The following is a 16,268-nucleotide window of genomic DNA, read 5'->3' as shown; positions in this document are numbered from 1 at the left end:
AAACCTCTTTGTTACTTTGGGTTTGAAGCATGTACAATCTTTTTTGTATGCGTCATCGTTCAAGCAATTTCATAGTTGTGATCAACTCTTTAGTTTTTATTTCAATTGTTTATGATAGATAAGCACTTGTGGTTATGGGCAGCAATTTAGATGAGTTTCACACTGTTCAAATAATAGTTTTAATATTATCTGAAACATCAATCCAGTCCTAGCTAGGGCCACTTTCCCTGAATGTTTTTACTTCAGTTGAGAAGCGAAAAACATAAATGTATCTCAATGAATGTGCAACATGCCATGAACAAACAATATGGACATCAATAAGATAGTATATCATATCACATAATTACAGAGAGAAATACAATTAATTTAAATATAATTAAAAACTAACCTGGAGGAAGGGATTGTTTCAACTTGTCAGCCTTCTCTGAGTCAAACACACACAGTGTGTAAAGGTACCTGGAACAACGAACCTTGAACTTGACAACATCTTTGCTCCTCTTGATTTTCACAGAACGTGCATCCTTCCTTCTGGCAGTTAGAAGGAAGTCCTTGATCTCATGGATTTGCTTCGGCTGTGTATTGAAAAGACAGATGGAGAGAGAGAGAGAGAGAGAGAGAGAGAGTTAGCAAGAAAAAGACATCCAAAATAAAGCAAAATCAGTAAACAAATGTAATATCTGAGCTTCCAAATATTGATTAAAATTGGGATATACAATGATAAACAAACTACAAACCAGCTGCTCCTAAAAGCAGCAAGGATTTGATTTGATGTAAAAGCTATTATAAGATCGAATATAATCTCTTCCAGTCAAAACACAAAAGAACTTCTATAAAATTTAAAAACTTAGTAATGTTAGCCTTACTACAAAACTCTTCACATTGATAGTGAATATATATATATATATATATATATGAACTACCAGCCATGAGCAAGTTATGACTTGTTGGAAAAATTCAAGAACTTTATGCAAAGAAGAAGGGGTCAAGATTTAATTCATGAACAACGATAGTCATCAGGAAACTTCAAAATGGGCAATACAGAATGTGGCTGTTGCATAATAATGACCCTAGAAAATCCTCCTTTCTTTCATAATCTCATTTAACTTGCATGATAAAGAAAACTTCTTATCCTACTAAACTGGAATGATTCTAAAATAGTGGGATCCAAATTATTTACTACTTAGTAACAGTGCAACAACTTATTTTTTTTATAAGTAATATTAATAAAGAAAACAACCTAAATTTTTTCCCTATGTACAATGGAAACCAAAACAGCTCAGTCTACATGGATATAGTACTGAAAACTGTACAACACAACTTGAAGAAAAATAAAAGAACCTAAGAGCCAATCATTTGGAACTTGATCTAACACTGCTTCAAGCTCCATGCAGATACCTCACAGAACAAATCAATCATAATGGTCTAGCTCATATTTGGGTGACACTTTGCAAAAGCATCAGCTACAAATCTGGGCTAACCAAATCACAGAATAATTTTCTAGTCAAAGGCTGGACCCGACTATCACAGAAAATGTGAAACTTCAATTGCATCAAAAACTAGTTTTAAGGGTGCAAATAAATAACTGGTTTGAGCACAAAGAGAACCATCATACAAAACTGCAATATGAATCCTGCAGAGACTGTTCATTAGTAACAGATTAATTTTCTAGACAAAGACACACCATAACAAAAAGTAGAAAATTTTCTAGAAAAAAAAAACGGTTTTGAGCATCCAAACAGTTGGAAGACACTAACTGTAAACACAATAATGATAGAAGGTCTAAAAGGAATTGTTCTGAACTTGATTAATCCCTTAAGCAACTTAGCAACTTAATATTGGACAAATCTAAAGTAAAAGTTAAAAATTCAGTTACGGTGAATTGCATTTCTATCGAGGTAGGCTAATCCAGAGTAAATATCACTGAAAATACTTTTTCTCAAGAAAATTAAAACAGGTTCTAAAAGTAAAGGGACGAAAAATGGCACATGGCATATGATACAAATTCCATTAATGTGGAAGACAAATTGCAAAAATGCCTGCTTGTTTGTACGAAAGAAGTCCTAAGAATTTGTACTTCCTGGATCAACAAGAAAAAGAAGAAACGAATCCGAAAATTTTCTCTTCAAAAAATATTTTCCGCCCAAACCAACACAAACACAAGCACATAGCTTCACTAACACATACAGATATACAGGTGTAAAAACACACACAAATAGACATGCATACAAAATGCTCCAAAATCAGCAACCAAACTTCAAATGAAAGAATTCTAACACTAACTTAACATTGAATCAACTTGTATATAAACAAAAACACTACTTGCGAATCATCCTTACATTGATCGAGAAGAAAAATTAAAATTTGAAATGAAGCACACAAATTAGCTTAAAATTGATGAATTCAATCGAAAAAAAGATATGAAGTTATTGAACATTAGATCGAGAAATAGAGATCTCAAATATATACATATATACAGAGAGAGAGAGAGAGAGAGAGAGAGAGAGAGAAAGAGACGGGGTGGAAAGAGAAAGTACCATTTTTGTTTTTCAGGTTTTGAGAGCTTCTCTGGTGAAGCTGAAGTTGGCACAAACCAAACCCTAGTTCCTTGGAGCTCAGAAGAAGGTGAAGGTCGTAAAAACCCTAGAATTTTATTTTGTTTGATTTACCTGTTTTACCCATGTTAACACTATTTTTATAATTGATAATAATAATATGAACCAGGATTGTATCCAATCATTTATTATTTGTGGTTGATTCTTAAATGTAACATGAAACAAGTCTAAATAAGTATCATTTTGATATATTGGATACTTATGATTATTATCTTTTCTAGATATTACTGGCTCAGGTGTAGGATTGGAGGTACTTTTAATATTAGTATCATTTTTAATTTCATTTGTTTGATTAAAGTCAATATTTTCTCCATTTCCCCATGTGCCAAATAATTCGGTATCAATTGGCTCTTCTGCCTTTCTTTACCCTTTATTTATTTCTGATGAAATATCTTGATCCATTGTTTCTTAAGATGAGGATGATTGGCTGTCATCATCATTAGTTGACATATTAATATCATAATTAAAGTGTTGTAAAAATGCTTCATTTTCTAGATAAGTTTCTCTTATCTGATCTAGTAGTCTATTTCTTTCATCAATATCTAAGTCTGAGTCTTTATATAATTTTCTCTAATAATCCAATATTTTCATATTCAGTTCTATTATAGGTATTGATTTGAAGTACCATAATATCTTTTGTACCATAAAATAGCCTAGGGATGTAACTATCTCTTGGATTATTCATTCCATCATTGTTTATGAAGGATATAGTTTCTAATTTTGTCACCAAATTATTTATTTAATTTTTTACTTCTTTATTTAAGTCAATATTTATTATAGAACCCAAATTGTCTATTTTAGATTCTATAGACTCAACTTTAGTCTCTAGATAATTTTGATTTATTTTTTGATTTTTATATAATTTGAAAAATCAAGAACACAAAATATCAGTAATATCATTTAAATTAGAACATACACTATTTATATTTGCCGACTCTTTAGTAATATGCAAACTATGATCATATTTAGGCCAAGTTTGGATAGTTTAAAAAAAGCCAAAAAGTCAAAAAGTTACTCAAAAAGTTAAAAAGTCATTACTATTCACCAAAAGTCAACAATTACGGCTGCACAATTCCCAATTCTAATTTTCCCCTACAAACTAATTTTTACAATTTTTTATTACATATTTTTCCATAAAAAGTCAAAAAGTTAACCCAAACATTCATATTTTCAACCTCAACTTTTTAGTCTAAAAAGACAAAAAGTGCACTTATTTAGTCTTCCCAAACTTGACCTTATTATTAACATTATTTTTTGTATTTCCAAAGCATATTATATCGTTAGAATTAATTACCATTTTAGATTGTTGTTGGTACCTAAGACCCTCCTAGTGTATTATCTGGTGCCTAAAACCTCTCTTTATGATCTTAAAGACTTAATTATGGCCAATAGTCAAAAGATCTTAACGAGTATATGGGCTTTGACATACACTAAGCATGTTGGTTTTACAACAACTATAAATGAAACAAATAATTATGAAGATATAAAATACAAAAGATACAAAAAAAAAAAAAAAAAACTTAGACAATTTTTTTTTTTTTTTAACATAAAACACACCATACAAACTTATATATATATCAAAAATTTATACATAGATAGAATTACTTACATAGCTTGATCTTGCTTTCAAAAGCTCTTCACCAAGCTCTGATACCATTACAAACAAAAATGGAAAGGAGTTTTTTACTATTTTTATTATGAAATTATGGTGGAATTATGGAATTATGATAGAGAAGTTAGAAACAAAAGTGGAAGCACAAAGATGGAGAGAGTATGGAGAGAATTTACATGCTTCATTATGTTGGCATAAAGGCCAATATATAGACTACAAGAGGGTGAATACAAACAAAAATACAACTTAATGCATATCTAACATATCTAAACTTGGCAAGACTTTACGGCCAAAATTTCTAACACCTTAGACAAGCCTAGTCATAGGCTTTTTGAAAAGTCTTCAAAAAAGTAAATACAAAGAGACAAAATAGTTAAAGGAAAAATTACAATTATTTGCTCTATGCTACAGTTTTTACAATTATATACACACTGTCTACCCTCCTCGGTTTTCAAAGAGATAGACGGCTGTAGATAAGCTTGGGCTGAGCTGTTTTGTCATGTAGCGTCGGCTGAAATGATGTGTCTGATCACTTTCCACCTAATAATACAGATTGCTCCTCGTGTCCTAGATAAGGTTGGAGTCGATCAGAAGACAACTGTATTTGATAGTGGGGTCCACTATGCTTCTATCCTGTTGATGAGATTGTGATATTCTTCATCAGTCTCTGATGGAGGGGAATCCGGATCTTGGCTGTATTGCTCATTCCGGAAATATTCTGCATCATCCGCGATCATGGCTAGTTCCAACGGAAGATCCAAATTATTTCTCTTTTTGAGATTTATTAACATGTCAAGAGCCTCATTAATTTGTGTAGGAGATCTTTGATATGTTATGGGAAAATGGGTTACAAATAATATTCGACCATCTGTAACCATGAATGACAATTTTGTTGAGCCATGGATGTTGGACGCTGCTTGTGAAACAGATATTAGACTGTCTATCCAATATTCTGTCAAAGAAAGTTTTTTGATATTTTCCAATCGCTCTCTCCGGTGATCTTCATCTAAATAATCATTTTCAAATTCAAAATCTTCAGTTTCTTTAAGATATCAAATCTGGTATGGTTAGAAAAAATGTTCTCGTTCTCGCCAACCAAGAGTGCTGGAGATCCAGAAAGTAAAATATTTGCTCCATCGAAAGCCTTTTACTATCCATGAGAGCATTGCTTTGATGATCATTGGATAATCTATCCATTGGATTGGATCTAAAATTTGAAAAATAACTTGATTAGTTATTCCGCAATCTATATCCTCAAAAAACCACATGTCATGGTTTGCCATGATGGTTATTTTGGGAATTCCATCTTTTAAATTTAATTTATCATAAGATCGTTCTAAGATTTGTCTAATCTTATCATGATGATCTTCAACTCGATTTTTGATTAACATAAAAATTTCTTTTGGAAGCAAAGTTCTTGCTTTTTCAAAAAGACAAATTCTTTTTATTTGTTCAACAACTAGATCAGAAAACTCATCTGATATGATGTCTGATAGTTGAAGAAAATTGTTTATTTTTTCAAAATTAAAATCTTCATTCCAATTCATTTGTTTAAGAATATTGAAACAAAGATTTTGCAAATCTTTTAATTTAGCTGTTTGCTTAGCTAATTTGTTGGCTAGAACTCCCATGTATTTTCGAAATTTCACTTTGTTGTCTACAATGTGAGTTTTCCAAACTCTATTGAGTTCCGTATAAATTTCTCTGGATATACCAAGGTTGAAAAAATCTTTTATTTCAGATTTATCTGGTCTAGATGTCTGAATATTAGCTGGAACTGGGTTAGTTCTCATTTGACAAAAATTCTTTTGATAAACTGGCATAGCGGGTGCACTGTAAAAAGCTTTTTTGGCTTTAGTCATGCTATCATATGCTTTATAGCTCGCTCCTGAATATCCACAAACTTGCAGATTGGCTTCGTTCCAGTCTGTGTAAATTCCAAGTTGTCTTCTTGCAAACGCAACATAAACTTTTTATTCTCTGGGGATTGCTTTTTTAGCAATTGTCACCCAATCTCCTTGAGCGGGTTGTTTACCCTTATCCATTGTTTCCTCTTGGTCTAGAGGTCTTCTGCAAAAATTAAATTTACTTGTTTAGCAATTTAATTTTCTGAAACAATTTCTGCTAAGAAAATTGCAAGAAAATTTTTAGTACCTTTAAGATGTTCTACTTCAAAAGTATATTCAGAAATTTTATTATACCAGGCTAATCTTCTTCCTTGTTCAATAGGTTTTTTATTGATTAAGAAATCTCTTACTGCCTTATTATCAGTGCGTACAATAAAATTTTATGGGGCTAAATAAATATGAAAACTCTTTATTGCTAATTTTATTGCAAGTAATTCTTTTTCGAAAATAATAAATTTCTGTTCATTTGGTTTAAATGTTCTAGAATTATATCCGCAAATTAATTTTTCTTTTTGTAATTTTATAGGTATTGAACTTTTTCTTAGTCTAATCCCATTTTCTGATAAAGGTATCTCTTTATCATGCCATAAATTACTGGGTATAGCTTTAAGAACACATCCCCAGCATGCTTCTGAGGCGTCTGTTTCTAAAATTAATTTATTACCTGTTTTAGGAAGATAAACATCCGGTAAAGTTTTAACATTTTCTTTAATTTGTTTAATTAAAGCAGCATCTTCTGCTGCCCATTCAAAAATAACATTTTCCCTTAATTTGGTTAACCAAGGAATTTCTATTTTTGAAAGATTTTTGATAAAATTTCGTCCATAATTTAAAATGCCTAATAAACTTTGTAATTGTGTTATATTTTCAAGAATATCAGAAAAATCTCGTACTTTTGACAAAATATGTTCTTGTAATTTTAACCTTTCTGGTCTAAAATTATTTCAAAAAATTCAATTGATTCTTTTTCTAGTTTAATCTTTTTTGGAGACAAAATAATTCCATGTTTTTGGAATTTTTCACAAAGTAATTTTAAATGTTTCTAATGCTCCTCCTTGGTTTTAGAGAAGATAAGTATATCATCAATATAAACTACACAACAATCTTTAAGGTCTTTAAAAATTGTATCCATCCACCGTTGAAATACCTGTGGTGCAATATTTAACCCAAAAGGCATAACATTCCAGTGGTAATGTCCTCTAGGTGTACTGAAAGCTATCAATTTTTTTAACTCTTCAGTTAATTGAATTTGCCAAAATCCACTTTTACAATCAAATTTGTTAAAGATTTTTGATCATTTGGTTAAGTTAATCAAAACATCTTTTTGTGGAATAAAATATCCATCAAATTCTAAATTTTCATTTAGCTGTTTATAGTTGACTACCATTCGGGCTTTTCCTCTTTTAATTTCAACATGGTTTCTTACCATAAAAGCTGGACTAGAGTGAGGGCTTCTAGTTTTTTCAATTAACTTTTTGTCTAAAAGTTCCTGGAGTTGAATATCAAATTCATCTATATCTTGTCTAGTATAGATCATTGGTCTTACTCTAATGATAACATTAAGGTCTTTCAATTTTAAACTACAATAACGTGGACTACGTTGCCATAGTTTTAATGGATGTTCACTAAAATTTTCTTCTAAAATTTTATAAATCCAATGTGATTCATCAATAGTTTTGCTGATGGGAGTTAAATCACCACGCGGCACGAGCGCAAACTCTGTATCACAAATATATTTATATTGTTCTAACAAGGGAATATGAATTAAGACATTGTTTATGTTTAATGAAATGACTCTTTCCTGTATTTGCATTGGAAGATATTTATATATAAAATTATTTCCAAGAAGGAAATCTCCATACATATACGAAAAACATAAAATTTTTGGTATAATGAATTTGCTAACATTTAACCAAATAGCTATATTGTTAGCCTTGAATTGTATGGAAGTATGGTTACCATCAATTCCAGTAACCAAAATTGGATGTTTCATTAATGTCCATTTTTCCTTTGGTATGGCATTCCATTTACATGAGCTAACGGTTGCTCCTGTGTCTATGAGAGCACTGAGGCTATAGGGTTTATAACTTGCAAAATTAAATGTTCCCAATACATATGTATATCTTCTTTTTCCCTGGCTAGGAGAAAAAATAATATCATCATTTTTTGTTTGAAAATGATACATATATGCAGACTTAATATGTTCAAGTTTCCTTGTTCCTGGAAAAATAGGAATCTGAACATTGTTTGAAGTAATAGATTCTTGATTAGAATTATTACTTGATTCTCCAATGCTTAACTTTGAAAATGATTTGTTAGAAAAATCTTTTGCAAATATAGAAGTTGATTTTTTAATTTTTGGAACTGTATTTTCAATATATAAATTTTTTCCTGATGCCTGCATTTGTAATTGTGCAGGTTTTTTTGTGTTAGAAGATTCTCCTTGTCCCACCAGGTCTTGGATTAACCATTGTCGAGGGACTTCTAAATCGCTCCAATTCATCAGACGAGGTTGTATTACCGTGTCAAATGGTCTTGGTTCAAAGATTTCAACGATTTTATTATCGTTTGATCTTGTTTTTGTTTCAGGAAATTTGGTTAATTTGTGAATTATTTTCTAACGAATAGCCAAATCATGAGAATTTGATTGCATTCCTAATCCTTGTGTTTTAATTCTTATTCTGACTGTATCTTCAAGATTAGGATCATTTATGGAAATAAAGAAATTTGGTCGAACATTAAACCAAACTACTCCATTAGCCAAATTAGACTGAATTCCTTCAATGATTGCTTTCATTGGGTTGAAAAATCTTTTGTCAAGAATTACTGCCAAAATAGGAGTATCTATCCCTTGGCGAAATAAGGCTGTTATGGTTACTTGAATTAATCCAATATGAATATATTGAATTTCAGGATATTTCTTTTTCCATCTTGCAACCTTTTTCTTTTCAAAAAAAGGAATATCAATATTTCCTTCTTCTGACCATTTTGCTTGAGTGTTAGTACTGTATTGTTCAAACACTCTTGCTGAAAAGAAGTTAAATTTTGAAAGTTTGTAAATTTCTAGAACAGCAACTTCTTGCATTTTTTCAAATTTTGCTAATTCTTCGTCGGTAAAAGTTTTTTCTTCTCCAATTATATCTCCAAGTCGAATTGCCTGTAATTCTTCTTGAGATATAATATTTGCTTCTTGAGATATTTCTTGACTATTATTAGTCATCATGAAGATTAGTTCTTCATCTGAACTTTCTTCATCACTAGAAATTTCATATAAGATTTTTTCTTCATCAGAAATTTCTTCTCCATATATTATTTCAAAATCTTGTTCTTCAAGGATTTTGATCATTTTCTTTGCACTTTTTCCCCTTTTTGGGTATTCGGGTGCATTGTGACCTTCTTCGTTACAAATGTAACATTTACAAGTTTTCTTTTTTGAAACACTTGTTGGTTTCTTTTTTCGAATATACTTTTTCTTTTTTGAAAAAGTTTTGTTCTTTTTCCAAGGTTTTCATTTATATTTTCTACGCTTTTTGGAAAATCGTTTTCTTTTAGGAAATGTATTACAACCAATTTTTCAATTTTCTTTTAAAATTTTATCACAACATTTTTGACCATACGGTGAGTTAGAAATTTGATTTTTTATTTGTTTTTTTGCCTTTGCTTCTAGACACCGATCTGCTATCAGTCTTAGAACATAATTTATGCGAAAACCAAGATTATCATCACTAGAAATTTCATATAAGATTTATTCTTCATCAAAAAAAATTTCTCCATATATTATTTCAAAATCTTGTTCTTCAAGGATTTTGATCATTTTCTTTGCACTTTTTTTCCTTTTTGGGCATTCGGGTACATAGTGACCTTCTTCGTTACAAATGTGTACATAATTGTAAAAGCTGTAGCACAGAACAAATAATTGTAATTTTTCCTTTAACTATTTTTCTCTTTGTATTTACTTTTTTTGAAGACTTTTCAAAAAGCCTATGACTAGGCCTGCCTAAGGTGTTAGAAATTTTGGCCGTAAAGTCTTGCCAAGTTAGATATGTTAGATATGCATTAAGTTGTATTTTTGTTTGTATTCACCCTCTTGTAGTCTATATATTGGCCTTTATGCCAACATAATGAAGCATGTAAATTCTCTCCATACTCTCTCCATCTTTGTGCTTCCACTTTTGTCTCTAACTTCTCTATCATAATTTCATAACTCCACCATAATTCCATAATAAAAATAGTAAAAAGCTCCTTTCCATTTTTGTTTGTAATTGGTATCAGAGCTTGGTGAAAAGCTTTTGAAAGCAAGATCAAGCTATGTAAGTAATTCTATCTATGTATAAATTTTTGATACATATATAAGTTTGTATGGTGTGTTTTATGTTATAAAAAAATAAAAAAAAATTGTCTAAGTTTTTTTTTTGTATCTTTTGTATTTTATATCTTCATAATTATTTGTTTCATTTATAGTTGTTGTAAAAACTATATACTTAGTGTATGTCAAAGCCCATATATTCGTTAAGATCTTTTGACTATTGGCCATAATTAAGTCTTTAAGATCATAAAGAGAGGTTTTAGGCACCAGATAATATACTATGAGGGTCTTAGGTACCAACAACAATCTAAAATGGCAATTAATTCTGACGATATAATATGCTTTGGAAATACAAAAAATAATGTTAATAATAAATATGATCATAGTTTGCATATTACTAAAGAGTCTGCAAATATAAATAGTGTGTGTTATAGTTTAAATAATATTACTGATATTATGTGTTCTTGATTTTCCAAATTAGATAAAAATCAAAAAATAAATCAAAATTATCTAGAGACTAAAGTTGAGTCTATAGAATCTAAAATAGACAATTTGGGTTCTATAATAAATATTGACTTAAATAAAGAAGCAAAAAATCAAATAAATAATTTGGTGACAAAATTAGAAACTATATCCTTCATAAACAATGATGGAATGAATAGTCCAGAAGATAGTTATATCCCTAGGCTATTTTATGGTACAGAAGATATTATGGTACTTCAAACCAATACCTATGATAGAACTGAATATGAAAATATTGTTGAAATATTGGATTATTGGAGAAAATTATATAAAGACCCAGACTTAGGTATTGATGAAAGAAATAGGCTACTAGATCAGATAAGAGAAACTTATCTAGAAAATGAAACCCTTTTACAACACTTTAATTATGATATTAATATGTCAACTAATGATGATGACAGCCAATCATCCTAATCTGAAGAAATAATGGATTAAGATATTTCATCAGAAATAAATAAAGGGAAAAGAAAGGCAGAAGAGCCAATTGATCCCGAATTATTTGGCACATGGGGAAATGGAGAAAATTTTGACTTTATTCAAACAAATGAAGTTAAAAATGATACTAACATTAGAAGTACCTCCAATCCTACACCTGAGCCAGTAATATCTAGCAAAGATAATAATCATAAGTATCCAATTGCTCAAAATGGTACTTTTTTAGACTTGTCTCATGTTCCATTTAAGGATCAACCACAAGCAATAGATGATTGGGCACAATCCTTGTCCATCATTATTACCAATTATAAAAATAGTTGGTCAAAGGAAAAATTATTGCAGCAATTCTCTAGGGAGATGTGTTGCAATGGTTAAGACAGTGGGAAAAATCTGAAGTTGGAAAAAGTCAAAAAACGGCTTTGTTAACAAATTTTCTCACACTTGACACAATTTTAGCTGAATTTGCAAAAATCATAAAAGAAAATTTATGTGGTTTTGCAGGAGATACTAATTTGCAAGCAGATGCAAATTATATTTTGACTAAATTAGAATTATGTAATATTTGTCTTTTTGAAGATTATTTTCAAACTTTTAAAAAATATTATTATCTTATTGATCCACCAGCAAATCAACCCTGGTTAGATCAATTTTTTCATAAACTCCCTAATCCATGGGATGAGTTATGTATTAAAACATATCCTGATTTTCTCAAAAAAAATGGGGAAGGAAGAATATGATAATCTTGGTTTTCGGATAAATTATGTTCTAAGACTGATAGCAGATCGGTGTCTAGAAGTTGTAACGCCCTCAAAATAATACATAAAACCCGTCACTTTAGACATGCATTGACATAAAAGAAATCAACCATCTTCCCATTTATCAGAGTAGTTCTTAGTAAAGTATTACATGTTAACAACAAAAGCAAATGCCTTACGGGCTTACAGCTTTCCAAGTTAACACTTGGTTACAAAAAAAAGAGTGCTAACTCAATACATATTAAGCCCTTAGCTTGAATTTACATGTAATACATCAAAAGAAAGCAAATAACAAAGCAGTCTGTCTGCCTCTAGCCTCCCAAGCTATGTCCTTGGAGGTGACATGCTACCTGTACCTGAAAATGATGTCCCATAAAGGGTGAGCCACAGCCCAGTAGAAATACACTAAACCAGCCATGAATAATGACTAAAAGATTAGCAGTTGATAGATGGTCAACACAGATACATCCACATATATCACATTTTGATTTCATGACATTAAGTTCATGTTACATTCCATTTCCCATGTCCTTTCCAACTTTGAGTTTGAAAACAAGGCTCAACACCTAGCCAAATAATTTAATGAGGTTTAGACTCGTCTTTAAAACACTTTCAAAATTCATGAGGGATACACATTTTAATGCTGTATCAATAACACATAAACCATTCTCACACTTTGCGAAAGATACACATTTCGGTGCTGTATCAACATAACATAAAGTCACTTCTATATTTTACAATTGATAACGATATACATTTTAGTGCTATATCGAATCAATTCAAACACTTCCATAAATCTCAAATAATACACATTGTAGTGCTGTATTAATGAAACAAAAACACTTCAAATTCGCAGCCTGATACACATTGTAGTGCTGTATCACTGTCACACAAAATTCGGTTTAGAGGTCCAGCCCCTTTCTCCCAATAAACCGTGGAGTACAGCCCCTTTCTTCTCCCACACAATACAATGTATATAAACAATTATCATATACAAATTCAATCTATCAATACACATTTTAGTGCTGTATTGTACTGACCACCATATTCAACGGCTTACTTAATTGATTAGTTTTAGTTTGTCTAATCATCATGCATTGTCTACAACAATCAAGACTGTCCTCCACGATAGCCCAAAGCAGTTATTTTTATACTGAAAATAAATGCACAAAATGGATATATAATCAACATTTCAACTAGGTGAGCGATGAACGAATCTAACTACACCTATTAATCCCATACACATCCAATTCTAACATTCTCAATTTAATTCCTCTTTTCTTCAAATTAATTATACCAATTAATTTATCAATGTAATTAGAGTATTTCCCATAATTAACATCACAACCCTAAGGTTCCATTTTCACCAATAAACCAATATTGATCTCATTTCTCTATGCCAAACATGTATATAAGTTTATATGAACAAAACCCCAACTTTTGTAAAATTACACAAAGGCTCAAACTTTCTCACAATTACCCAACAACCCCCAACTCATCAAAATACTAAGGCCAAGTTTGGCATGACTAAAAAAAGATAAAAAGTCAAAAAGTCACTATCCTATTTAAGTCATATCATCTTATTTAAGTCACATCACCTCTCTAACACATCACTTCAAACCCAACCCAAACCCAACCCATATTTTATAAAAAGTCAAAAAGTGCACTTATTTAGTCTTCCCAAACTTGGCCTAAAATTCAAAGACAAAACTCAAGAGAAGGAGTAGGATATCCCTACCTTGAAGTTAGAGCTCAAACGGGGAAGTTGAAGAAAACCAAAATGCTTCAAACTCAAAAATTCACGGATCAAAATGAAGCTCTCGACGATCCACACATTTTTTACAAAGGCAGGAGGATAGTAAGACACTCTAACTAGATCAAACCTTAGAGAGAATGAAGTTTCTAGAGAGAGGAGCCCTCAAAATATCTTTTTAGAAAGTAAGAGAGAGAGAGAATGTAAAAAGTGATTTTAAAATGCCCAGCTGCCAACTGATATACAACATTCCCGCTCGAGCGGAGAACACAACGCTCAAGCGTCAAGAACAAAAAACTAGGTACGCTCGAGCGGGGAGCGCAAGAAGGCCCGCTCGAGCGCCAGGACACAAGAATAAAGTACATCCGCTCGAGCGCGAAAATCAGTCCGCTCGAGCGTAGATTTCCCCCTCCCAAAACTTACACCAAAAGTACTACCCGCTCGAGCGCCAGAGTACCCGCTCGAGCGCGACCGCTCGAGCGCGACCGCTCGAGCGTAAAGAAACTCGCTTGAGTGTAAAAATCACACCTGCAGAAGTTTTGCAGGGACACGAAAAACTGGGAGTGTGCAATCTCCGCTCGAGCGCAACAAGGCCCGCTTGAGCGGAACGACCAAAAACCTGGCAACAGGATTTTAGACCAAGGTTCAACCCACCTTTTCGAAACATGCCCAACACATCCTAAAACTCAAACAAATGGAATTAAAGGACGACAACAAGATAGATACAACTTCCAACTCCACGGAACTGAGTCCGGAATACAACAGAACAGTAAAGGGACAACCGGGATCGCTATAGAAGCAAAGGCGAAAAAACAAATGAAAAATCAAATTTCTAACTCACCGTATGGTCAAAAATGTTGTGATAAAATTCTAAAAGAAAATTGGTTGTAATACATTTCCTAAAAGAAAAGGATTTTCCAAAAAGCATAGAAAATATAAATGGAAACCATGGAAAAAGAACAAAACTTTTTCAAAAAAGAAAAAGTATATTCGAAAAAAGAAACCAACAAGTGTTTAAATGTAACAACCCTCACGCTGTTTACCGATTAATGACTGATTAACTGCTAATTACTGTTAACCGAGACTGATTATGACTGATAGTTGAACTGATTAAAGTACTGAACTGACTGATCGAAATTGAAACTGAATTGAATGAATACATCTGTTTGAATTGCATTCTATCTGTTGATTGTTTATTTTATCTGTTCATGTTTGAGCGTTTAATTGAAGGCCTTATCGGCGGCCGAATTAGTAACCGATTGATGTTTTATGAGTGCCATAATTAATGTAATTTTATGGTATATTTATTTGAAAATTGATTAGGTATGATTAGATTAGATTAAAATAAGCTAATTAAAGAGTTAGGCTTAATTACCTTAATGCCACTTAAGTGGCCCACTACTTGAATCATCTTTGAGCCTCATTACACTCATTCATACACATTCCATCAGCTCATTCCTTAGACTCAACCGACCAAGATAGAGAGTGAGAGAGAATTGAGTGGATCTTGAGTTCATTGGTAGAATTGCTTGAAGATTGAAGTGTGGATTGTTAATTTGAACCTCTAGACCTGCATGCAAGGAACCTAGGTATGAATTTCATCCTTTTGACTTGTGTTTAAGTTGATTCATGCATGGTTCATGTCCAATTGTAGAGCTAAGTCATGAATTGGTTCATTAATGGTGAATTGAAGCCCAATCTTTGCATGCATGGTAGTATTGTTGGATTTTGAGTTGTTTTCATGGCAAAATGTTACATGCATGTTCATGTCTTGAGTGTAGTCCATGATTTCATCATGTTTTGAAAAGAATTGGCTCTTTAGAGCATCAAATCGAAGCTTTGAAATGGTTTGAATTCATGCATGTTTGCATGTTCATCTTGTGCTTGAAAAATGGTTTAAATTGAGTTTGAATTAAACACCCTTGGGCTTTGATTTCTTAAAATTGAGCTTTGAAACATGTTATTCTATGTGTTTATAAATGTTTTCCAGAAAATGGGCCCAAGAGGATTGGTTTTGATGTTTTTGAGCTTGGTTTTGAACCTGGAGCTCGAATTTGGGATTTCTAGATTTCAGTCGTCCGCTCGAGCGGGGGGGGAAGTGCCGCTCGAGCGGGAAAATCGAGCTTCCAGCATCTTGCACTGTTTTACAGTCCGCTCGAGCGGAGGATTGGGCGCTCGAGCGGAGTCATGTCTCAAGCTCGAGCGGGCGTCGAGCGGGGATTTCACCCATCCAGTACTTTTACAGTACGCTCGAGCGGGAAAGTTTAAGCTCGAGCGTGTACCTTTGTTTGCCTGTACGCTCGAGCAGGGAAACCTGCGCTCGAGCGGGACTCTGTTTTTCTGAAAATCTTGAAAATGCTTTTAAA

The sequence above is a fragment of the Camellia sinensis genome, chromosome 6 (assembly GCF_055761805.1).
Source record: "Camellia sinensis isolate YWXY chromosome 6, ASM5576180v1, whole genome shotgun sequence".
In the NCBI taxonomy this organism is placed as follows: Eukaryota; Viridiplantae; Streptophyta; class Magnoliopsida; order Ericales; family Theaceae; genus Camellia; species Camellia sinensis.
This window is presented reverse-complemented; position numbering follows the sequence as displayed.